The sequence below is a fragment of the Pseudorca crassidens genome, chromosome 13 (genome assembly GCF_039906515.1).
Source record: "Pseudorca crassidens isolate mPseCra1 chromosome 13, mPseCra1.hap1, whole genome shotgun sequence".
NCBI lineage: Eukaryota > Metazoa > Chordata > Mammalia > Artiodactyla > Delphinidae > Pseudorca > Pseudorca crassidens.
In genome coordinates this window covers 49,613,252-49,640,993 of record NC_090308.1, presented here as the reverse complement: position 1 = coordinate 49,640,993, position 27,742 = coordinate 49,613,252, and the positions used below count along the sequence as shown (strand labels likewise).

General features: G+C 35.7%; 1 protein-coding gene and 1 non-coding gene across 3 annotated transcripts in view; one reads left to right on the top strand and one right to left on the bottom strand.

The window, feature by feature from the left end:
* The window catches only part of SESN1 (sestrin 1), a 107,319-nt gene that overhangs the window by 27,939 nt on the left and 51,638 nt on the right, over window positions 1–27,742 (bottom strand). The window lies entirely within an intron of this gene.
* Window positions 13,944–14,059, top strand: LOC137205131 (U12 minor spliceosomal RNA). The gene has a single exon (XR_010933996.1). It is a non-coding gene; the product is annotated as a U12 minor spliceosomal RNA (small nuclear RNA).

The following is a 27,742-nucleotide window of genomic DNA, read 5'->3' as shown; positions in this document are numbered from 1 at the left end:
CCTAAATAGACATTTCTCCAAAGAAGATATACAGATTGCCAACAAACACATGAAAGGATGCTCAACATCACTAATCATTAGAGAAATGCAAATCAAAACCACAATGAGGTATCACCTCACACTGGTCAGAATGGGCATCATCAAAAAATCTACAAACAATAAATGCTGGAGAGGATGTGGAGAAAAGGGAACCCTCTTGCACTGTCGGTGGGAATGTAAATTGACACAGCCACTATGGAGAACAGTATGGAGATTCCTTAAGAAACTAAAAATAGAACTACCATATGACCCAGCAATCCCACTGCTGGGCATATACACTGAGAAAACCATAATTCAAAAAGAGTCATGTACCACAATGTTCACTGCAGCTCTATTTACAATACCCAGGACATGGAACCAACATAAATGTCCATCATCGGATGAATGGATAAAGAAGATGCAGCGCGTATATAGAATGGAACATTACTCAACCATAAAAGGAAATGAAATTGAGTTATTTGTAGTGAGGTGGATGGACTTAGAGTCTGTCACACAGAGTGAAGTAAGTCAGAAAGAGAAAAACAAATACCGTATGCTAACACATATATATGGAATCTAAAAAAAAAAAAAGAAAATAAATATGTTAAAATAAAATGGTTCTGATGAACCTAGTGGCAGGACAGGAATAAATATGCAGACGTAGAGAATGGACTTGAGGACACGGGGGTGGGGGGTGGGACAAAGTGAGAGAGTAGCATTGACATATATACACTACCAAATGTAAAATAGATAGCTAGTGGGAAGCAGCCGCATAGCACAGGAAGATCAGCTCAGTGCTTTGTGACCACCTAGAGGGGTGGGAGAGGGAGGATGGGAGAGAGGCTCAAGAGGGAGGTGATATGGCGATATATGCATACATATAGCTGATTCACTTTGTTACACAGCAGAAACTAACACAACAGTGTAAAGCAGATATACTCCAATAAAGATGTTAAAAAAAAATAGTTTTTGAGGAGCTGGATTTCATCTGTACCTAAAAACATATGTGAAAATGCTTTTTAAATTCTCAAAATGCTTCTGTTTGTGGGCACAAGGCAATAACTGGTTTTAATACGTAACCTATAATTTTACGTCCAAGGAATATATTGGTCTGGCATAATATAAAAAATTGTCTTCTCAAAATAGATTAAAATCAAACCTAATATCTTCAACTTATCCTGAGCCCACAGACTTCATGGAACTGAATTCTCAAGTGTTTACTTCCTTTATAAAACTGAATTTACCCACAGTTAAAATGTTTAGGCTAAATGCATATTAGTAAGTCATCTGCTTAATCACGTCTGAATTTTGAATGTTTTATTCAAACTAGAGATAATTTTAATTCAAAGAAACAAAATCCTAATGACAATATTCTAAAATCTTTTAATCAAGTTATTTTTTATTTATAACAGCTATCCTGACCTCCCTATCCATGCCCCCTCACGATGATTAGTACTACCAAGCTGTGAATAGAGTTCAACAATATGTGCTTTTCTAACAGCTCAAAGAACCCCCCACTCAGTTCCTTTGTGATAATCTTTAGTTGTAGGTTCTTTAATCCTTTAAACCACCTTCTTTCTTTGCCTCCTTCTGAGATCTCTTGTTTTTCAAGAGGGTATTAAGTTGTAGATCCTTAACCCCGTCACAAAGTACAAGGCCACATCTACAAACTACTTGCATATTACTAAGCATTTTAGAAATTAAATGCCATTCACTGGATTTTCTCATCTGTTCTTCTGCCCTCCAAAATCCTCACTGCACCTCTGTGGGTCATTATTCCCTCTGCCCAAAGGATGTGGGTACATTCAGGGCACTGTAATTCAACAAATATATTTATTTTCACTTACCACTACTATCTCTCTATTTAGCTAAGAATACTCAAAAAAAGAATGCAACTTTAAAAATTATGTTTTGTTTTGTTATATGAGATTAAGTTTGAACAGAATTCAAGATCATTTCATTTGTAGTAATAGAAAATCTGATTTTCCTAATTTTTGGCAGTTGAGAAACACTAAAATAGGATTTTATTCAGATATTACAAGTTGGAGAAGGTAGTATTCTTTTTTAACTTGTTATATCTCTAATTTAAAAAGTATGTTTCGGCATAGGTTTATGTATGGATGTCAGTGCTATTATTTTACCAATTAACAGAAATCTTAATAATACGTAAACCCTTCAGTCATTCATTATTTATAAATATTTACTGAATACCAATTATATGCACTTAATTTCTTAAATCCTATGAACAAGCAGAAACATCTTAATTTGAGATTGGACATCTATTTTATTTAGACTTAAACCTCACATAAGTCATACAGATTGGCAAATAGATTGGGATTCTGTCAGGGATCATTAAATAGGGAGTCATCTACTAATGTCCAACTCTGAGGAAAAAAACAAAACAACAAACAAATAAGAAAACAAAACCAAAACCCCAGAAGGTATGGCAATCTCTTAACAACCCTTCTAGTTTTAGTCCCCTCAAATTTAAAATGAAGGGCAAATGAACTTCATGATCTCTCATACTTTACTTCAGCTCTAAAGTTCTACTCTGTTAATATAATTCCTGATTTTATCAAGAATTAATATGCTTTACGCTAAACAGAACCTGGCTTCCTCCTACACCAGGCTTCTTTGTACATTACCAGTGATTTCAGAATTGTATTTCTTATAAGTACTTTAGAGATATTATGAAATATTATATTTGAGCTTTCTTTTTCAAGGTAACCTACAAACATCTATAAACAGCAAATGCATTGGAAACCACCAAAATAATAATTTAGATACTGGAGTAAATAAAGCTTCTTCCATCATCTCTGTGAGTGTATGTTTGAACATTCTTGTAAATTTGTCAGTGGCGAGGAAGGGTATAGTTTGTGTGTTCTGGCCTTCTAAAAAATTCATGCCTGCCTGCATCTGCTCGAGTAAAACTATAGTAGTGAGTGGGCTGCTACAGCATGTAGGTACTTTGCTGTGTCAGTCCAGATTTCTCTGATATTATGAATACAAGAAAATACAGAAATACTGTAACTATAATCCATAACCCCTTTATTTCAAGTTTGTTTAAAACATAAGCTCATTGTTCTCACTAATTGGCTTGATAAATAATTTAACTTTACTTATTCGAACTTTAAAGAGATCATTTATTAATAAAACACCAGTTTTAGATATTGTATATAAATCAGAATTCTGGTAATACTGTTTCACTAAAGACTATGTGGACAAAAAAAAAATCAATAACACATTTGAACATCACTGTTTTATATACATGCCACATCTCCTGATCTGTACACTAGAACTCCCAGTAGGTTTGGAGAATCCATGCTAGTCTGTAGCTCCCTATGTTGTTCATCCAAGGCTTGAGTCAGGCTTTAAGGCTCAGAGAATGTTCCCAGGATTTCTGCTGGTTCTAAAAGAGTGCCGGGGAAATCTAATTCAAAGTCTCATTCCCATCAATGCCAAATAGAGCCTTAGAGAAAAGGCTCTTGGAATCACAACAGTTCAATTATGGTTTACTGAATTACAAACCAAACTTGGCTTCCAGTAGAACTTTTATTTAGGCTGTCCCGGATTTGGTCTATAACTGAAAGGACTGTCAATCCTTCTAGCCTTTCTCCAGAAAACATGTATAAAGTCAATCTCATCCTTCAGTGACATACATGCCAATATGATCAATAATAGCTTTTATCCTAAAACACAAAAAGGTGACCTAATAAATTCTTCAGTGATGCACTTTGGAATTGTTATTAACAATAAAGATATTATTGATATCCAAATAATCTTTTGTGTTTGTAATAGGCAGGTCTTTAAATAATGTATTTGCTCTTTACAATTAGAACGTGCTTTAAATGTCAGAAAATTCAACTTTCAAGTATTCAACCAGATTAAAAAAAGAATAAACCACTGTACTCTAATTTGTGCATTACAAATGTACAATTAAAATCTTAAAACCTTAAAATACTGCACTCTAAATTTACAAATTGATGGGTTAAAAAAAATCTAAACTTCAAAAGATAGCAGACAAAAGTATGTGGATCGGAGAAAGAGCAAAGCAGAGTCAAAAGCAGCAGGATACAGTTCAAATAGGTCACATTCAACTTTTGACTTTCCCGAAGAACAAAAAACAAGCTTAGCAACAGTTTTCAGCCAATCAGAAAGCAGACAAACAGGTAAGGACTCAACCGATCCAGATACCAATGCAGTCCAACCTTCAGTGTTTTTTTTTGTTGTTGTTGTTTTTTGCTTTTTTTAAAAAAATTATATAATGTCAGAGCAGAGCACAAGTTATAAAACAGGATAGACTGTCCTGGGTTAAGGAAAGATAAAATCTCTTCACCAACCCTAAACAAAATATATCAGATTTTAGTAATGTAGTGATAATTTTGTTTACATCCTTATTGTGCCAGATCCTGTATAAAGTTATCTTTAAAATATTTGGGTATTTGTAATAATATATAGAATTTTGCGGGAAATTTTCTTTCTTGTCTGTGCATAGAGGATAAGGGTAGGAAGATGTATAAGATTCTTCTCTTCTTAAATTCCCTAATACTCAATTTCTAAAATTCACGGGGGATTGGTGGGGGGGACCCAATAAGAAAATGCTACAGTGCGAATCCAAAAAATGTAAATATGATTTAAAACAACCACATACAAATACAACCTTCAAAACAAGCAAACAACAAATAGTACAGTGCCATTCTATGTAATTTTTCCTCCTTATTTCTATCACTCAATACATATTCTTGAGAGAAGAAAGTTTTCTGAGGATTTAGAAGGGATTTTCAAAGAGTTACAGATTTCATCATTGTAATGTTTAGTGCAAACCTCAGTATTTGCTCAAATTGACAGTGTTACTTGCAATAGAGACACAAAAACACTGTGAAACAATAGTTAATAATTTTCTTCATTCTGCTTTTGGCTTGCCAAATTTATAAAGTATTCTAAAGCAGTTTCTAATATTTTCTGTAAAAATCTTCAAGAACCACCTTTTGTTTTTTTCTTCAAGTACTGCTTAAATCATTTGCTAGTTTTAGTTCCCTAAAAAAAAATTACTTTAAGCAGATCAGCTTGACTTGCCATATCATCAATTATATACTGAACTTACCATGCACTAAAAAACATAAGAAATTTGCTACTGATACTGTAGGGTGCTGTCAAAAATGTATATATGTATACTTCCTCTCAATATTTCATTGTATTCTATACATCCCTAGGAAGGTAGGGGGAAATTAAACAAATATTTGGAGACTAACTCTAGGTTTTATTTATTGGTGATATCCTTACTTTATCCTTTTCCTCTATCCTCAAATGTCACAGATAACTAAGCTATGCTGTGTCAAGAAAAAAAAGTATTTTCAATACATCATTTGGGAAAGAGACACTCTACATCAAGCTCGTATTTTCCTCGGTCTCTTAAGCCTTAATAATTTAAAACAGTATCCATCCAAATATTACTGAAAGTTTCATCAATTACTTAACACTTATGTATCTATACACCAGGGATTGGTTGTGTATGTTTCTGTTAAATTCATGAATCTCTATATGTATGGATATATTGGGCCTATTTATTCAATATTCATTCAACCAATATTAATTAGGCATCTACTATCAGCCAGACATTTTTTTTCTTCCCAGTCTACCTTCTTTAAAAACAATATCCATACCTTCTTCCTTTCTCCACCTTCTTATAATTTCCTTATAAGATCCACCTACTGTAGTCTTTTTGCTCCTAAAGGGACACTTGGACTGAGAAATGCCTTAAACTGCAAAGGCAAAGAGGTACAAAGGGCTTGGAAAGCAGGATTCTGTGTTATGCAAAACACCTGATTGTTGTCGTGGCACTTAGGTAACTGACTGCCGGTTGATGGAGAGCTTCAAAACCAGTAACTCAGATTTTTAGTCAAAGATTTTTTTTTTTTTTTTTTTTTGCGGTACGCGGGCCTCTCACTGTTGTGGCCTCTCCCGTTGCGGAGCACAGGCTCCGGACGCGCAGGTCCAGCGGCCATGGCTCACGGGCCCAGCTGCTCCGCGGCATGTGGGATCCTCCCAGACCGAGGCACGAACCCGTGTCCCCTGCATAGGCAGGCGGACTCTCAACCACTGCGCCACCAGGGAAGCCCAGATTTTTAGTCTAAGATTTGATTTGACTTTTAGTCTAAGATTTGAAGTAGATAGATGCTACGCTTCATGGTTGCAGATTTGGTAATATTAACAGCATAGCTAACACATATTTTAGTTAGTATGTGTCAGGTACTCCTCTAAATGCTTTACATGTTTGAACTCTTAACCCTTATAATAACCCTATAGGTAGATGCTATCTTCATTTCAGAAATGGGAAACTGTGAGACAGAGAGGTTAAATACCTAAGGTCACATAGCAAGGGGCTTGAGCAAAGGTTAGAACTTAAGCCTGTCCGACTCCAAAGGCATGTTCTTTCTACTATACCATGATGTTGTCAGATAGTTTCCTTTCCACTGTTACTATTCCAGTGATTGTATGTCCATTAGGAAAGTGGCCAAGGGACCATGAACTTTTCTCTTCATCCCTCCCTATCTTCCCCTGTACTGTTTTCCCTAAATCTCTTTTGTATAATTGACTGTTCACCCCACCCTCTGTGACCACCCAAGTCATTAGAACATCATCCTTTTCTAGGAAATCTAGACTGACTCCCCACTGAGCCTACTGCCAGAATAAGAATGCTCCATAACATCTAGAAAACATTATAACATTTTATGTAAAAGGGAAAAATGAAAACATAAATGAAGACAAACTGGCACACAATCATTAGAGTCACTTTAACAGACTTAAAACATAAGAAAATATGGTAATTTTTCTTAGTTGTTAAATACTGTATTGCCTACACACACACACACAAAAAGTAGACTTCAGAGTGATTTGGTAGGATTAAATCTAATGATTATTTACACACACACCCCTTAAAATGTTTTCTTTCACATTTGAAAATCAGTAATTTTGGACAAAATAGGTGATTATTATACACTATTTATATAGTAATATCTCATTATACCTGAATTGACTCGTTTGACAATCTCAAAAAAAGAATCTAGAACAAGTAAGAAAAAAAAAAAGTAAAATAGATGGTACAGAGTATATATACCAAAGAATATGTACTGTACTCAGAGGAAAACCTTTGGTTTACCTCTCTTAGACACAATTTACTTTTATTTTGTATAAAATTACAAAAAGCTTGTTTATTTAGTTTCTAATTCCACAGTAATTTAGAAGGAAGTAGGGACTACTACTGTTTACACTGACAGAGAAAGAATGATAGTCAACCATTTGATCACAAGTAAAGAGTCAGAAAAGTTCTAAAAAAGCAGAAATAAGAACTTGGATAGTACAGTAGTAGGCCATTTACTAAAAGTCTACGGCTTTTTTTAAGATTTTTTTTTTAATGTGGACCATTTTTAAAGTCTTTATTGGGTTTGTTACAATATTGCTTCTGTTTTATGTTTTGGTTTCTTGGCCATGAGGCATGTGGGATTTTAGCTCCCAAACCAGGGATCAAACCTGCACCCCCTGCATTGGAAGGTGTAGTCTTAATCACTGGACTGCCAGGTTAAGTCCCCTAAAAGTGTACTTTGATGTAATAAGCCTTAAGGAGCTCTGACAGCACCACTCTCTGACAGATTAGGGTAATAGCTAACCTCCATGATAATGATTCTTACTCATGTTGTAAAAAACACCTACAAATATTTCTATAAGAAATATAATTTAAAAGGTATGGCTAAACTGGCAAAGTAACAGCAATCCTCATAAGTCAAAAATGGCCAATAGGAGGAATCCAAGGAGGTAGGGATTACTGATCCTGGTGGCTATGAATCCCCAGTAACCTAGAGCAGCAGCATAGGGAACAGATGACAAAGCCTAGGACTTGGGAAACTGGGTGGTGCCAAACCCCAAAAGGCTAAACTATCATTGAAAGCATTAACTAGGAAAAACACCCCATCTACAAAAGGAGGTAAAAATTTTGCCTGTTTCAACTTTTGCTCTTGGTAGAAGGGGTAAAACCTCCTCTGAAAATTTATAAGCACAAAGTGGCTCACATATGAGGAGCTGGGGCCTTAAATCCCTTTATCTACCTGGTCTTAAAAGAAACAATCAAAAAACAAGGCAAGGATTCAGTTAAAGTGGGTTGGTTATGTCCCCCAGGCTCCAGTCAGAAATACAGATTATCTCTGAAGGAGATAAAATTCTGATGAATGTGAGCTTACAATAATAAAACATACCATGAAAAAAAGCACCATTAGTGAGGTCTGAAGAAACAATAATCACCTAAGACCTGCAAGACTTCAGGTGTTAGAATTATAGATGCAGAATACCAGTTTAATATGTTTCTTAAATTTTTAAAGGAAATTGAAAGTATGGATGAGGAACAAGAAACCATCAAAAAATAACCAGATTTAAAAATGAATCCAATACAGACTTTACAATAATTGAAACAAAATTCAATAGATAAACAGTGTATTCAGCATAGATGAGGAGAAAATTATTAATAAACTAGAAAGTAAATCTGAAGAAATAATCCAGAATGTTGCACATAATACAAAGAGATGGAAAATATGGAAGAAGAAATAAAAAACATGGAGGATGGAATAGAAGGTCTAATATATATCTAATTGGAGTTCTCGAAGGAGAAAGGCAATATTCTAAGAGATGACAGCTGAGAATTTTCCAGAACTGATTAAAGACACCAATCCTCATTTCCAGGAAGCACAATGAATCCCATACAGAATAAATGAAAGGAAATATATACCTTGACATAGAATAAAACTGAAAAATTCCAAGAAAAAGGGAAGATCTTAAAGGTTATCCAAGAGAAAAGTCAGATTACCTACAAAGGAAAAACTAAACTGACAGTCTAATTTTTAACAATGGAAGCCTGAAGATCTGGGGGAAAAATATCTTTGAAGCACTGAGAGAAAATGGCCTTTCTTGAATTGTACTAATATATGAAACTATCTTTTAAGAAAGTGAATGCAAGAAACACATTTTAAGAGAGAAAAAGTAAGAGTCTACACCAATATATCCTCACTGAAGTAGCTTCAGTTCAGGAAGAAGCAAAATGATCCCAGTAAGGAAGTGGAAAAAATGCTACATGTCAACAAAGAAAAGGTTCTTTGTACTTAAGATTTTCAATTCATGTGTAAAATTCTCATCTAAGTAGGATAGTACATTCCCTAAGGATCTTAGATAGGTTTGTATTGAACATATGTTTCCATTTTATTTTCTTAGAGTGTAATGGCCAGCTCATATAACAAGCATAGGTTTAACTTTCTAAGGAACTGCCAAACTGTTTTCCATAGTGGTTGAACCATTTTTACATTACTGCCAGCAGTGTATGGGAGTTCCAGTGGCTTTACATCTTCACCAACTCTTAGCATAGTCAATATTTTTCATTTCAGTCAATCTAATGGGTGTAGTGCAGCGGTTCTTAACTGGGGGTGATTTTGCCCTGTTAGAGTAATTTGACAATGTCTGGATACATTTTTGTTTTTCACAACTGGTAGGTAAGTCAGTTGCCACTGACACGTACCTGGTAGAGGCTAGGGATTCTGCCAAACATCCTAAAACATACAGGGCAGCCCCTCACAACAGAGAAATACTTGGTCCAAAATGTCAAGTGCTGAAATTGAGAAGCCCTTGTGTAGTAATAATGCATTGTGGTTTTAATTTGCATATCTTGGATAACTATCGATATTGAACATTTTTTAATGTGCTTATTGGTCATTTATATATCTTCATTCATGAAGTGACAATTCAAATCTTCTGTTAATTTTTTTTTAATTGGGCTGGTTGTCTTCTTGCTACTGAGTTGAAAGTGTTCTTTATTCTGAATACAAGACTTTGCCTGATATATGTGTTGCAAATATTTTCTTCTAGTCTATGTCTTGTTCTGATGATTTTCTGCTACATTAACTTCAGACAGCAAAAAAATAAAGTCATCTTTCTTCCAGAGACGAGAGCAGGTAGATATTGAAGACAGGGTTAAATAACAGTTTTTCTTTGGTATCCTTGGGTCATAAAAAACCACTTCTTAAAAAGCAATATTAGTTGATGCCACCTGGAAAACTGGGCAGCACATACCATAGAGACAAAGAGAATCCAATACTTAAAAATGATTCCCCCAATCCTAGGATCTGGCAAAAAACAAAGACTGGGCCATGTAAGCAGTGTGTTGAACAAAGAGGTACTTTTAAAAAGTCCCCAAACTATGCTTATTTGTATCAGAAAATAATAGTACCACCTAAACATGCCAAAAAATCTGCAGATGAAGAAATGAAAAAATGGTACTGGAATCACACACTGTGCCTATCAGTGACATGAGAGAAGGTATCTTTGAACTGGGTTTGGAGATTACCTTGAAAAATGTACATTAACTGTCTCATGTACATTTAGAGTCTAAACTGTTCACTTGATAATCATCTAAAATTCTTACAGTTTCAAGACTACTCTGAAATAGAGATTTAGTGTATGAAAATGATTTTAGGATACTTTCTATCCTCTCTGCTTAAGAAGATTATTTATTATAGAACATTTGCAATAATGTAAGCAGTAAATGGGGAACCAAAGTAGCAAAAATGGTCCTGAGTTCTATAAGGAATTTCAGAGAGCTACTATTTCTAAAGATTATAGAGCTCCGTGTCCTAGATTTTTTCCCTAGCTGTTGATAACTAAAGACACTATTAGGAACAATGGAAACCATGGTTTAAAACACAGTAATTATACCGAAAAGGTGGTCTCCAGACTAAATGCACTTGATTCATGGCAATTTTACTTTTCAGAACAATTCTTATGAGTAGCAGGGATGATTTTGCTTTATTAAATATTTTTCTTGAGTGTGAATTATTGCCTAAAGTGCCATGAATACAGAATTTTTTTTTTTTTTTTTTTTTTTTTTTTTTGCGGTACGCGGGCCTCTCACTGTCGTGCTCTCCCGTTGCGGAGCACAGGCTCCGGACGCGCAGGCTCAGCGGCCATGGCTCACGGGCCCAGCCGCTCCGCGGCACGTGGGATCTTCCCGGACCGGGGCACGAACCCGTGTCCCCTGCATCGGCAGGCGGACTCTCAACCACTGTGCCACCAGGGAAGCCCTGAATTTTAAATGTTGCCATTTTTTCTACCACTTCCCCTCCCCCGTAAACATTCCTTTTCCCCAATAACAAGCAGATTTGTCTACTCTCTGCTTTTCTTAGTAAGGAAGGAAATGTTCATTATTTTCCTATATAAATTTGCATTCAATTAAAGTCTATTTTCCTGAGCTTCTTCAACCTCCTCAGTAAAGTTCTTAGATACAGTCAAAGACTGACAAATAATGTAAGTTCTTAGATAGTAAGGTAACCAACAACAGTATGTTGGGTCCCTTCTTTCCCCCTAGTATAAGTGGTAGGTAATAATTAATAAAATGGCCTTTTAACTTGGCCATAGCTTTCCCTGACACTTGGGATTAGAGGCATGTGTCTGCTTCCTCTGATTCCCCATTCTTTGGTCCTGCAATAGCATAAACAAGATCCCTAGCCCTCGAACCCTCAGAATCTGAGCTTTAAAACCTGACAAGTCACTGATAGGACCCCCTGATCCAAGAATCTGGTCTAAGGAGAGGTATAAAAATGAAAAATAAGAAGAATGGGTTCTGGAGAAGCAGGGATATCAGAAAAACTATTTAGGACTATGAATGACCACAGGAAAAAAAAAAAAAGAATGCCCACAAAGGCCTGAGCAGTGCTCTATGTCCAGAGCACTCATGTAAAGGTGTAGATGCTAAGTAATTGTTTCCTATGCGTGCAGAGTATGCTAGGAGAAAAAGACAGTGGGAGATTTCTTAAGTGTATCAATAAATTAGGCAACTGGACTTTTTCATGTCTCAAAATACTATTTTCTCGGCTGCCTAAAATGATTTCATCCATAAGTTTGAGGACAGGGCAGAAATAGATGAAACAGAGGAAGAATAAAAATGGCCAGGACCTGGATTAGAGAGAATTATGTCAAAAAGGAGAAATAACTGTCTGCAATTCTCAAGATCCTAAGGTCTTGGAAGGAACCATAAAATCTCACATTATATAATGAATATAACTCTACATAACTGTGGAACAAAATGAAAATGTATATAGAGTTTTACAGTTCACAAATTTCCCATGGAGTGACTGTGCCATTTCTCACAACCACCTTGTGAGATGGATCTCATTATTCCTGTACTATCCAAGAAGAAACCAGCCAACCTTTAAGTGGCAGAGGCAGAGTCAGATGCAGGTCTGTCTGACTTCAGGTCCAATGTCCTTTCCTTTCCCCTACTCAACAGTTTAAAATGCAGCTTCCGAGCCCGCCCTCAGGGAGCTTACAATACAGTTGATGATAAAAGACTCAGAAACAATGAGGACAACACTAGGCAATGTGTAATTCTGTGTTAAATTACATGCCACAAACTGAAAAATATGCAGCAATGGAGAGTCAGTATGGCTTGAAAGATGGGTAGAGGGGAATGGCACAGGGGAGAGAACAAGCTTGATGAACTCTAGAGACTGAAAGGAAATTGTCTTGTCCCTGGCAAGAGATATGAGTTAGTAAGCAGTGGGAAATAAGTTAGGGTCAGTTTTAGGGAGCCTACAAAGCCAGCGAAAGAGGAGACTAGAGAAAGCAAAAGGCAATAATGGAGCTCTAAAAGCTTTCTGAGTAGTGGTATAAAGTGGTGAAAGTGGTGACTTTCACAAGTGTACAAGATGAGCACAGGCAAAGGAAACCTGAGAACATCTAAGGAAGAGGTAGTGAGACTGTTTCCCTCCTCTTCAGCCTCACAACTTTACCTAACTTCACAGTCTACCCACAGGGATCATTCCTGGACTTGTGCACATGCTCTTCCCTCTGACCACAATTCTGTTCCCTCTAATCCAGGCCCACTTCTCACTGTCAGTCTGAAGTTAGAAATCACTGCCTTGGAGAAGCCTTCCCTGTCCTCCCCCCACCCACTGAGCATAGTAAATATCTCCCTTATATACTTCCCTTGTTAAAGCACTTATCTCTCTGCATTGTAATTCCTAGTGGGCTAGCCAGTCTCTCTTATTAAACTGAAAGCTCCAAAGGTAAGAAATGACCCATCTTGTTCAGCACTGAATCCCTTGGCACATAATGGGTGAATCAGAGGAAGTAAGGAGGGGTATAAGATCAGGAAACAGATTTAGGGCTACTTTCCCTAAGATTATATGAACAGGTAAAAAGACAGATACATGTATAGCCATGCTTAAATAAGGAAGAATGTAATGTGGAAGATAGCCTCAATCTCAGTGAAAGAGATATTCCAAGCCTTCTTTCCTTCTATCTACCCAAAACCCCTTAATGAAGGAGAGGGTTGGATCAGGGTCGTGACAAAGGTAGGAAGAAGATATACTTTTTATAACCACTGCTTGAGGATAATAGGCTGTAATTTTTTTAAACCACATTTTGGCCTTAAAGGGAGTAAAGAATTTAACAACTTTCATTTAACAACTCTCTACAGGGAACACAATGCTTTGCAAGAACCCACACAGGATATTTCAGAGTACACTAAGATGAAAGAAACATAATTCCAGCCCTAAGAAGCTTTATAATCCAATAAAGAACCACACACAATGGAATTATGTTAAAGGTATAAGCAGTGCTATGGCTTCAGATGAAGGGAAGAAGTCAAGAGATCATAAAAAATGTGTCAAGCAGGGAAATGAGGTGACTGAGCTTTGATTTTAGAAGATTAGGAGAAACTTCTAGGATGGTCTGAGTTGTGGGGAGAAGCTAAGGGGAAATAGACTTTAAGACAGTGTAATGGTCTAGTTAAGGGGTAACTGGATGTATGCCAGAGTGATGAGAGTAGAAATAGAATGCAGGAGACATATTCTGTAAAGTCAAGAAGGCAGTATCTTAAAATTTGATTACGAATGCCTTAAACTTATCAGTAAGGAAAATAATGAGTTGAAGTGATACCTGAATCCTCACTGCTAATGTGAGATGAATTTTTGAGTGGGTAAAGGTTGCTCCTAAGGTGACCTCCCCCCGCCCAGCAAATTGATTATGAATTAGAAGAAAATTTATTTCCCAAGAAGCCTTTTGCTTCTTTCCACTTTGTATCTAAACAAATACTGTATAAGGCAAAGGTGGTGTTGTCAAAGATGGTTTTGATGAGATGCTTATGGATAAGATACTGAGGTTGCTTTTATTTGTTGTGACTGTTAACTTATGGACAGATGCCTCCAGCTGTTTTTATTCCATAATGTCCCTCTGCAATTATCTTTAGAGCTTAAAGTAGTATGATTAAGTGAAAAGAATCAGTACTTAAAATGAGAAGATCTTTTTCTATGTGGATACAAGGTAACAATCAGATAGATTATACTATTAAACATTTATAAAGAAGCAGCAGTAAAGTATAATGACTAGAAGCATTGGCATTAGAGTCCAACAACACTGGGTTCCAAGGAAAAATTAAATCTCTTTTAGCCTTGATGTCCTCACCTGTATAATGTGAATGATAATATAGTGACCTTAGAAGGCCAGAGGATTACACGAAATCACACAGTGACTGGAATAATAAGTGGTCAGTAACTATTAGCTCTGAGAGCTACACAGTAAGAGCTACAATACATCGAACCAGCAGTTCTTATTTAAAATATTAATTAAATAACTCTTTAGCACAGCGTTTGTGAAATACTCAAATTTTACTCATCCTTTTGGTGTGTGGGGCTTGAACAAGGTGCATTTAAGATTAAAATTATTAGGTATCAATGTACTTTTTAAAATTTAGTATTTGTAATGCTGTTTCTTCTAATTACAATGTTTACTAAGTATCTGCAAATAATTTAATATCAAGCACAACCTAGCCTCAACTATTTTACACATTAAAAGAGAATCTATATTTTAAAAACAATACAATATTGTTTTCTATAACAATTCTTTGTCTACCTTTTATTATTGATATTTTTCCAAGAAAATCCATTGGTCAATATGGTAGAGATGGCTAGTTGTCCCTAGTGCTGATTCTCTGCTTCTTCTATGGTTAATAAAACCCCAAATCTTTAGTTGGGTATATTGCCACTCAGAAAAAAGATAAATTATCCAGCTTTCCTTGCATCTAGGTGTGACCAAGTTGGTAAGCTTTGGCCAATGTGATTATAAAGGGTAATGGAGTGTGCATAATAAATGTCACTAAAGTGAGGAAGCACATGCTTATTCTCCTAGTAAATTCTTCCTCTATCTGGAATGTGGATGTGATTCTGGAGCTACAGTGGCCATCTTGGATATCTGTCTTAGAGATGAAGCCACATCTTGAGGCTGCTGGAAAAACACGGAAGGATTTGGGCACCTGATGATTACATGGAGCTTCTGAAGCAGTCCTGGACTGCCTTCATTTACGTAAGAAAGAAAGAAACTGTCCTGTATAAGAATTATTATTATTTTTTAAGAATTCTTATATTGAAAAAAAAAGAATTCTTATATTGGATTTTCTGAACTGGCAGCCTAATGTAATCCAATCCTAAAAAATACAGACAAAATGAAAGCCAAAATTTAAGCTCACTTGTTTTCTTAATAAGTTTGTTCTCAACTTATACATGCCTGGTCTTTTTATGTCCCCTTTCTTCTTATTCCTACTGTAAACTCCTGGACACCTGTAGACATTACCTTTGATTCATTTCAATGGTGTTAAGGGAGGGAGGGAGAGGGGGGTGAGTTCATTCAGCTGCTCCACCACTACCACAGTTATATTCCTAACCTATTCTTTAGTCTACCCCCACCCACTCTAGAGTCCATTTTGCTCTTCATCCTAGAATTTCAACTCCATAAAAGAACTGTCCTCAAAAACAGCATTTATTTGTTCATTACTCAACATATTTTGAGTGCCTACTGTATTCTGTTAGTTGATGAATAAAACAGACCCTGACTTCAGAGAGCTAAGTCAGGCAATATTTTAAAATGCAGATTGAACTGTGTTCTATTATTTGTGTACTACACCTCTATAGTCCCAAATTTTACTAAAGGATCAAAGTGAAAGTAAGTGAATGTAAAAGATTGGGAGAAAACAGATATATGGAGAGGGAGCAGGAAATAAGGAGGTGTGGAGGAGGACTCTCAGGGACAAAGGCAAGATGTAACCGTATAGCAAAGGAAGAAGGAGGGAGAAGGGAAAGGAACACACACTCAATAAATTTTACTGGGCTTCATATATCCTTAAAACCTTTTTCCTGTGTTAGTGATTAATAGGGACAAGCTCATTGTTAAACTTCTGGAACCTTTAGAGAATAGCAACCGCCCTCCTTATTATTATATCTGCTGTTTGCATTGCTAGAAGCAAAGACCTTCACAAACCCTCAGAAAGCTCCCCACTATTCCTTCCCAATCCCAGCGCCTATTTAGAACTTCTACCCCTTCTCACCTCTTACTGGAACCTTCTTCTACCAGTGTCGCCTGAGGAAAGAGGTGATTCAGTAGAATGGGGAGGCAGTGTTGTTGAAATCCCCAATCAAAATTTAGGTTTAATTTTCTCACACAAACACTGCTAAAATAGAATATAACCATCATTTTTGCTACTAACTTTATTGTTTGGCAATAGAGCACTTAAAATTGGCTTTTATGGGTTGTTTTTAGGATTTGCCAGAGTGAGAAAATAAGTTCTAAGTTTCAAATAATTAATATGAATTTTAACTTTGGATTGTCGTCCCACTGTGAGACATAGAAAACCTGAAAATCATTCTTTGCCTAAAATATAAAGATGGTGCTATTGCTGGCCACATGGCTCCAGAAGAATGAAAAAACAAAAACAAAACACCCAAACAATTCAGCTACTGATGTTGGGATTTTGGTGCCTTTCTGTTGTTGTTGTTTTTATCTTAGGTGAGGGAAAATGTATTTGTTAAATACTACTAAACAAGTCTGTGACATTTAGTTCTTAATACTCTATAATATGACATTATGAAAAAATTTTTTTCTTAGATTGTGGTTTTAACACTTCACAAGTAGTTTCTTTTCCTGTTAACTTTTCAGACAACTCTGCTTAAGCTTGAGCTAAATACCTGGAGGAAGTGCTACCACAATTTTAGCTTTCTTGTTTCCAGTTGAGCAGTATTATTCTCAGTATTTCTCCATTAGGAAAGTATCATATGTTTACTTTCTAGCCTAATAAAACTGCTCTAACCTAATAAAAATTTTTGTAGTATATAAAAATTAATATGAAATAATTATGGTAAAATAAACAATTATAAATCTGAAACAGAGAAAAACAGGAACACTCTCCCACCAGTACTAGCAAAAAGGCTTATAGGATGCTTAAAAACTTTCTTTGGCTTTTGTTTAGCACCTGAGTCAGGAAACTCAGGGTCCCTTGTCTTTTTCTACAGGGTCCCTGTCCATAACATGCAGCCAAAACATAACACTTGTTATATTCCTGATACAGCATAAAAAAGCAAGAAAACATTCTAAGTAGTAAAGACAGTCTTTTCCTCCCCCATGGACCATAAGTCCAGAAAAACAAGTTACCTCATTTATAAACCATGCTATTTAAGACTCTGTGATGCAACAATACTGCACTACTCTTTTCTATAAAAATGTATTCTTCCAATTAAAATCTTAGCTCAAATGTTGGCCAGCAAAGTCCTAAAAATCTGGTTTTTTTCCCTCTTATTCTATCAAATTGGATTTAGGGAACAGAAAAAAGTATGTTTTTATTTCACACAGTAAACATCATTAGGCCCTAGAAACTATAAATCTCTACTAATTGGTATCTTTGCATAGCAGTAGTTATGGCAACCTTAATTCATGGGGATGACTTTGAAGTACTGCAAGATATTAAAATCCCCTCTGATTAAACAACGCAATTATATATCCAGCATCTAGTCCACGTCTGATATAATAATCATAGATTTCAGAGCTAAAATAATTATAAAATAAACTGAGTGAAGCTAGAATTGCAATTTGGAGAGTGTCTAAATACAAATACTTTCTATAAATGAAAAAATTGAGAACCAGAGATGAAATACACAGTTTTAATGTTGATGTATTTATCATATTATAGTGTTGAGAAACTTGGAAATCTGTGTGTAAAATCAGGGCTGGTCTTAGGATTTGATAGAGTAAATGGCTGCTTACTTGGTATAATTTTAGAAGTGCTATTACCAAAAAAAAAAACACATAAAAATGTGTCACCCAAATTTTCCCTCAGAGATGGAAATAGTAAAATGATACCTAGTTGTCTTTCTTTTACATATTTAGTTGAGGTTTAATAATGCCTATAATTCTATAAGCAGATTAATTCCATTATTTTCTGTTAAAATGCAAATATAAAACTCATATAAAAGAAAAAACTCAAACTACATAATGGATTCAAACCTTACATAGGCATGTAAGGTGAAAACCATGTAGATAAAATTATCCTTGAAAATCTCTTTTGAAGGTACCAGACTGAAGACAGATAGTCCACTTCTTAATAAGTCCAAAGCAGACATTTTGTCCCTCAGTATTAGAGCTGATGACTGTTTATTTGGTTCAACACCGGTTGGAGTCATTGGCTTGTGTTTAGGAGGCTTGTATAAAAAAGCCTTGTGTAAAAAAAAAAAGAAGTCTTTTAACACTTGAAATACCCTCAGAATGGTGAGACGTTCACTCTATGAGAAGTGATCAGGAACTCAGACCAATGGAGAACATAGCAGATTTCTGTTTCTTATTTTACACTCACTCAGGGGCATATGCTCATTGAGTATAATGTTAGGCAGAATTGCCTATGATATTTATATTAAAAATACATTCTGCCTCACATTGAAAATTCTTTTGATGAACAAGAATAGTTACATTTGCATAAGTTAAATGTATGAGTGATGTAATTCCATTGCAGGGGTCAGTTTTTCCTTAAGACCAGGTTTTGATGGCCTATTAGGGCAGTAGAGAAAAGAACAGGTTCTGTGTCTGTGAACAAGGAAAGATCCCATGGCGGGTGGGGAAAGACCATGGTCAAAGATAAATTTTGCCTACTGCACAAATTTGTTTAGAGTATAGATATGCATATGCTGCATAAAACCTTTAAGTCACAATACCCTACTAACCATAATATCCCACATTCTCAAACATGACAGATAACTGAGAATTTACTATAATTTCCCTTCACTTTTGCAAATAGTAACTATTAGTGTGAAAGTATCATCTTTATATTTTACTGTTTTCAGTTCAAGATGAGGCTGAATTTTAAAAAGTTAACTTGGAGGTGAGAACATCAAATTCATAAAACACAGTGTTGTCTTGTGGCTTTTCTACTAAGTACTGCCAGCAAGTGCTGGCTTCTTTATCTAGCTAAGCACTGCTTAAGTGTCTAAAGTGGGAGGGGTCATAGTCCTATCACTAGTAGTAAAAATCCTAAGTTACTAAATTATATAGAGACAATTTACATGTACAGAGTCTAAACTGGTTGACCCAAATAGCAAAATGAAGTTGACAGAAATGGGAACAAGTATTTTCATGAATTTACAAAATAAGTTTCTATTAAGAGTTCTTTTGGCTACAAATTCAGTTTTTCAAGAAACTTGTTGATAGTCCTCTTTCTCCTAACTAGAGTATTGTTCATGTAGAAAATACATTAGTCAAGTGAATTATTGTGGCCTCAAATCTGAAAAGGAAACAGGGATGGGAGAGGGGAGAAAGCACATTGAGGGGGGTTATTTCGTGGCCACACTGACTGCACCATGGCTGTGGCTGGTATTTCACAAATGTGTATGTACCACCAGCCCAATGGAGTTCTTTAGGAGAATACAGATGGCTGAGCTCACTTGGAAACCATGACTGGGAAAACAGCTAACTGGAAATACATGGCCAATTGATACGAGGTGTTATCTTCAGCATGAAAACCCCAGTTATGGGAAGAGAGATTATTATTTGAATTGCTAGTCTTCAGCTATATATAGCACTAATGAAAATTGTTTAAGCAACAACAACAACAGCAACTCCCCCTTTCTCAAAGGAAATAATTTAAGTTGGCAGGTTTCTTATTTATATGATATCAACTTTCTATTATATTTAAATATACTTCTTTAATTGATTAGCACAAAAGTATCAAACTGAAGGTTTTTTGGGGTGGTGATGAGAACAGAGAAAGGACGAAAGGGTTGAGTTTAATTAATGTTCAGACTTCTGATTTCTCTGTCAACTTAGTTGTTAAATGTGGGAAAGTTATTACGAATTTATCATTTTGGTAGTGCTACTCTACATGTAAACATTTGTCCAAGGACTCTTGAGGCAACTCCAGCAAATTACATCAGGTGTTTTGCTACAATAATTAAATTAAAACAGGAGTTCTTGGTATCACTTCCTTGATTTTATTTTAGCTTCTTAAAAACAAGTGAAATGTTAACCATCTATATGACAAACTAGTTTAAGTTTTTTTTAACAACATATTCTCAGTTTGCAGAGTGTTCATCATTTTAAATTGAAACATAAAAATAGCAGACAACATTTCACCATTTCTTCTCTCCAAGGACAACCCAGCATTTACCTGTACAAGTACCTGTGGCACTAACAAGTAACTAATGAGCCAAAGGAGGGATTTTGAGGGCAATGAAGAAGTGGTAGAAGTTTCTATAACATAAGGAATCAAGGTTCAATCACAAAAATTCCTCATGTCATGGGAAAACAACAGGGCCCATGATCAATATGTGAATAATATAGAATATTTTAATGATGTAGCACTGATTAGTTCAGAATTGATTGCTTAACTAAGAATCCTGGGATCTCTTCTCTCTTAAACCATGTCATAATTCTTGAACTATTTAAAAATTTCATAACAAAATATTCCAACGCAGCATTGAGAAATTATCTTTTAAATGACAGCAGTAAAAAAAAAAAAAAAAAGGCAGTAGACCTGGGGTATAAATTAATCAAATTAAAACAATCTAGCAGATAATTTTCTAAGCCTCTAATATCCTTATGCAAACCATTTAGGACACTGATGATGAATGTATGAATGTTTAGATAGGTAAATACATAAATATTTCTAGTTTTGGCTTAAGTACCACTGAAAAATGGGAAGATTTCTGCTGCATAAGATATATTTTATTAAACATACATTTATAATAGATAGTACTTCTACCACAAATTATATAATTGCAAGTATGTGAATTCAATATGTCTGTGTCTTCCTACTATAAAAAATTGAAACAATATAAACACTATAAATTAAGACCTATTTGGAAAGAATTTTTTTCTAACAATGTTTTATTTTAAAAAAATCTAACAGTGTTTTAGATCAATTATTATAGATGAGAAATATAAAAGCCTGGTCTTTGTAGCCAAAGGACCAGGAAAAGGAGAGCCTAGTAAGACAGAACATTTTTCAGCAGTAACCACTCTACTTCAGTCAACCACCACCACCAGCACCACCACCACAACAACAAAACTGTGGCCCTATTCTCACCCATGCCCGCAAAGGCTAAGTAGGGAGACTAGACTCCCACCCTTGCCCAGATGTTACAAGGTACCCTAAACTCCCTGCCAGGGTAGTGCCAGAGAAGGCCCAGTAGAGGTGGGATGTTTATCCCCACTGGGCAATAGTGCTTCTCACACCCCATGACTGGCAATGTTAGTGACAGAGACCATGTGGAGAGCCTGGACATCCACTCACACCAGAATAAGCATTCCTCCTTCCCTGTTAGGGTGGTATTGATGAGGAGGCCTAGGGGAGAGTCAGGACTTTTAACATAGCCCCGTAGTAATGAGGCCACTTCCAACTTGTGGTGTCATGGGAGCAGTAACAAGGCACTCCCACTCCTTGCAATCAGGATAATTTTATCATCAGGTGCCTTTGGAGACCTGATGGAGGGCTAGAACATGCACTCCTTCCCAGAAATAACATAGAGTCCCCCTCATCCCTCTGCTTGAGTGTTGATGGAGGCCAAATGGGGAACCTGGATTTCTACCTCCACCTTGCAGGGAAGGCAGTGCTTGCTCATCTCCCTACTGGAGAAGTTTTAGACAAAACCAACTAAAACAGAATACTAAAATAAGATCCAGAATTTCATTACATAATACCCCAAATGTACAGGTTTTAATTGAATATTATTTGTCATACCAAGGACCATGAAGATCTTAAATGGAATAAAAAAAGACAATCAATAAATGTCAATACTCAGATGAAAAAGTCATTAGAATTGTTTTAAAGAAGCCATCCTAAAAAGTCTTCAACAGCAATTTCAAACACTTGAAACAAATTAAATATATAAAGTCTCAGCTGAGAAACAGAAGTTATGAAGAAAAGCCATGAAATGGAAATTTAGGGCTGAAAAATATAATAACTGAAATATAAAACTCAATGGATCGACTCAACAGCAAAATGGAGTGGACAGAGGAATTAGTGAACTAGAAGACAGAAAAATAAAATTACACAATCCACACAACAGAGAGAAAACAGACTGACAAAAAATACAGCCTCAGAGACCTGTGGATCTATAACAAAAATCTAACATTTGTGTTACTGGAATCTCGGAAGGAAAGAGCAAAGACAGCAGGACTGAAAAAGCAATTGAAGAAATAATGGCTAAAAACTCCCAAATTTGGCAAAAGATATAAGCCTACAAATTAAGGAAGCTGAGTGAACTCCAAACAGAATGAAACCAACATTAAGACACATCATAGTCACTTCTGAAAAATAAAAACAAAGAAAAGCAGCAAGAGAGAAATGACACTTTACCTACAGGGAAAAACAATTTGAAGGACAACAGATTTCTCATCATAAAGACCAGAAGGAAGTTGCACAACATTTTTCAAGTGCAGAAAGAAAAAACTGTCAACCCAGAATTCTACACCCAGTGAAAGTATCCATCAAGAATGAAGGAGGAAACCAAGATATTCTCAGATAAAAGGAAACAAATGATAACACCAGTACACTGTAAGAAGTTATGTATATAAAATGTCATATGTAGAGCAAACACTAAAAGATCTGTACTAAGAGATACACTCCAAAAAAAAAAAAAACCTATAGATAAATCAAAATAGAATTCTAAAAAAATTCAACAAACCCAAACAAAGGCAGTAAAAAGGAAATAAAAATGAACAACAAAGGGAACAAACAGAAAACAGAAAATAAAATGGCAGGTGTAAGCGCTAACATATAACATGGATACAAACCCATACATAACATAATTATATTAAATGTAAATGGTCTAATATACCAATTAAAAGACAGAGATCAGCAGAGTGGATTTAGAAACATGACCCAACAGTATGCTGTCTACAAGACACTCACTTGAATTATAACAACATAGGCAGGATGAAAGTAGGATAGAAAAAGATATATCATGCAAACATCAATCAAAATACTGCAAGAAGTTCTGTGGATGGATGGTGGTGTTAGCACAACAATGTGAAGGTACTTAATGTTACTGAATTGTACACTTGAAAATGTTTAAGATGGCAAATTTTATGTGTATTTTACATTTTCCCCCCCACAAAACAGGAATGTCTATATTAACATAAGGTAGAGTAGACTTCAGAGCAAAGAAAATCACCAGAGACAGAGACATTATATCACAATAAAAGGATCAATCCAACAAGAAGATATAGTAATCAAATGTTCATGCACTAAAGAGAGATGCAAAATATTATATATGAAGCAAAACATGATAGAACTAAAAGGAAAAATAGGCAAATCCACATTATAGTTGGAGATCAACATCCCTCTCTCAACAAATGATAGAACTAGACAGAAAATCAGCAAAGATGTAGAAGAAACTCAACAATGCCATCAAACAACAGAATCTATATTTGTAGAACATTCCACCCAACAGTAGAATACACATTCTTTTCATATGCCTAGGAATATGAACCAAAATTGATCATATTATGGCTATAAAACAAACCTCCACAAATGTAAAAGAACTGAAATAAAAGTGTGTCCTCTGATCACAATAAAATCAAACTAGAAATAAGTTACATAAAGATAACAGGAAAATGGAAACTTGGAAACTAAACAAACACACTTAGAAATAATTCATAGATAAAAGAGAACGTATCAAGGGATTTTTAAATAGACTGAAGAAATAGAAAATACAACATACCAAAATTTGTGAGACACAGCTAAATCAGTAGTGTGAGGAAAATTTATAACACTGCATGCATACATAAGGAAAGAGGAAATTTTCAAATAGATAATTTAAGTTCCTACCTCAAGAACCTCGAGAAAGAAGATCAGTATAAACTGAGAAGCAAGCAGAAGAAAAGGAATAAGAGGGGAAAATATGGAGACAGTACACAGATCAATGGTTGCCAGAGATTTGGAAGAAGAGGGCAAAATTGGATAGATGAAACACATGAATTTTTTTAGGTGATAAAATTATTCTGTATGATATTCAATGTTAGATATATGACATTATACATTTGTGAAAACCCAAAGAACTCATGGAGCAAAAAGTAAAACAATGAACACAAATTTAAAAAAATCATCTAGAGGGCTGGGGCGTTGGGTCCCAGAAAGGAATGCAGACTGTGACAAGAGAATCTAACTTAAATTACAAATGTATGAAACAACCTCACTGAAGTGGGTAAAGGAAAAATTTGCCGATCTTAGTAACTTCGAAAATGAGTAGAGTCTATAAGACTAAAGCAAAAGGAATTGTATGTAAGCACTGCACAGTCATTGCTGAAGTTGTTTTCCACATGGGTGTGGGTCAACAATTCTATACGGCTATACATATATACTAAAATTGAATGATTAAGTAAATGGATTGTGGATGATGTGAGCCAGATTTCCCACTGTTGGAGGGGGAATTTACAGATAAGGGGAGAAATCTAGAATGATCCATGTGGTAACGGATTAGAGTTAGAAGTATCACTACAAACTCATGTTTAGATTAATATAGAGATGGTTATATACAGACATATTTACAGATGCATATACACAGGTTAGTATACACATATATATTTCCTTACTCTGTCTGCTAAGAGGGCCTAAAAGCAATTAATGACACCCTAGTAGCAACAGTCACACCTTGCTGATGTCTCTCTGGTCATTTTGACAGTCTAAAGCTCATTCTTAAGTAGATTCTATAGGAAGTGATCACAGGAAATAGATTCTCTGAGCTGGTACATTTTGAAAAGTTTGTTGTTTACACTTGAAAGTTAGAAAATCCTTGTCTCACTTTCTTTCCTGGAGTATATAAAATATGCTGCTCTATTTTCTTTTGGTATTGCTATTGAAAAGTCTAATGATAATCTAATTTCTCCCTTATAAGTTAATATCACTATGTCTTGGTAATAATGGCCATTCTGGGTTAATATTCTTAGGCACACAGTATATTATTTCAATATACAGTTTCTTTCTTTTTAATTTCAGGAAAGTTTTCTTGAATTGTAAATTTTAGTATTCATTTTGTTCCCTTCCTCTGATTTCTTTTTCAGTGGCTTTTATTATCTCTATGTTGGCTCTTCTCTATCCTTAATATCTGTCACCTCTCAAAAATCCTTTAAAATTTTTTCCTCATCTCTTTCCTATTTTTAAAGTTTCCTTCCTTATTTTTCACCTTCTATTTCTCTTATGGTATTATTTACTTGGGCTTACGTTCCTTCCAGTTTAATGCATTTCTTGAAATGATTTTTTCTTCTAATTTTTTGCAGAGTTATATTACCTCACTTCTGAGTTTTTCTAATTCTTATTTTTGTTGTTCTTTCATTTATTGTTTTCCTAATGTCTTTTGTTTTAAATAGTAGGTTACAATATTTGACTAATCTTTCAGGCATGCTTTCATTGTCTGTAGAGATACTATTCAACTCCTTATTCTCTATTATAACTTTGTATATTGCTCATTTTTATGTGAAATTAGCTTTCTTGAAATTTTTGAATGAGACAGGACACATTTTCTAACTTCACAGAATTCCCTTTTCTGTTGTTTTTGAGTAGTTTTCAAAACGGTGACAGCTTGCATTCTGCAATTTTTGGGGGCTCCACTCTCCTCTCCCACAGACTTTCTTTTCTTTTCATCTCTGTTGTCCCTATTCTGCTCAATTTTTATTCTACTGTTTCTCAATATGGGACCTTGTCTTAGAAAGAAGTCACAGAAAGGTTGGTTTTAAGAGTTCATAAAAGCTGTACTGCTCCAGTCTCTTTAGTTTTTCTTACAGTGGATCTCGCACTCACCTACTTTTGTAATGAGCAAAATTCCTCCCCATTTCAGCTACTGTTTGCAAATTGGCCTGCCATATTTTCCATATCTGTTGGCTATTTCAGGGTTTTCCTCTTCTCAGGTCTATCAGACACTGCCCCTTGGCTGCCTTCTACCTCCAGCCCAGGCATTTTCACCATACAGGTCTTGTCTTACTTTACTTCTTCCACAATTGACAATGTTGACCAATCCTTTTCTGAAATCTCCCCTTCCTGGTTTTTGGGATAATATCCTCTTTCAGGTTCCATCCTCTATTTCTGGCCACTCAATATCAATCTCTTAATGATTCTTCTTCCACTGCTGATTTCTTATAAATAGGTGTTCTCCAATGTTCCATCCATCCTCAACCCTCTTCTTACTGTATATTTTCTCCCTGGGTGATCTCACTCTTGGCATAATTTCAACAATGAACACTGATCAAGGCTGTAATTACATCTCACCCTTTCTCCTGAATTTGAGGCCCATTTATCCAGCTACCTAATATATTTCACCTTGATATCCTACAGCCATCTCAAATCCAACACATTAAAAGCCAAACTCATCACCTTCTCCCAACCCATCCCACTGCACTACCTACCAGCTCTTATATTCTATCCTCTATCTCCAAAATGAGCCTCACCATACATCCAGTTTCCAATGCAGAAACCTGCAAGTCCTTGCATAGGCTGCTCTGACTCCTTTACTAATCTCTTGCAAAGTTCTGAATATTTACACATCCTAAAAACTGTCAAATCCATCCCCTTACCCTCAACCCCATCAATTTGGTTCCTGTCCATTTCTTTTCTTAATTACAGCAACAGCCTCTTCTCTGTCTCATTGTTTGTGCCACCTTCCAGACTATTCTCCATACTGGAAAAGTCTGGAAAAGTCTTTCTAAGTTGCAGGTCTGATGATGTTATAATCCTTCATAGGTTTCCCTTTAACTTTCAGAATGAAATCCAGATTCTTCACATGGCATACAATTCCCTTCTGAATCTCTCCAATCATACTGAGTTCAACTTACTGAGTTCGACTCAAACATGATAACTCTCATGACTGTGCTTTTGCACATGCTAATCTCTCTGACTAGAGCACCTTATCTCCTACCTCTTCAACCGGGTGCTCCTCAGTCAGGCTTCAGGAGCCAGTTGAGGCTATAGTCTTCTACAGAGCCTTCCCTGACCATTCCCTATCTGTGTCCCCTCATTTTCAATCATCCAAAACCTCCTCTGCTACCCCACATACTTCTGGAGTCAAGCACATGTTGACACCACAATAAAACCTCAGGCTTTGCCCCTTTTAGTCATTTTCCTGGGTAAGTTGACCTTCCTTCAGAGCACTTGCCACTATTTATTGCAACTGCCTGTCACCTGTCCATCTCCCCCACGTGTCTGTGAACTCCCTGAGAGTGAAGCCTTTGCCTTGCCTTCTCTGTTTCCCTAGTGCACAGAGTAAATACTCAATAAATGTTAAATAAACAATGTAACGTGAGGCATGATGTAGAAGAACTCTAAATGAAAATGAGAATTTGACTTTGAACCTGTATGGACTGAAGAAAGTGTAACCCATCCTTTGCTCTA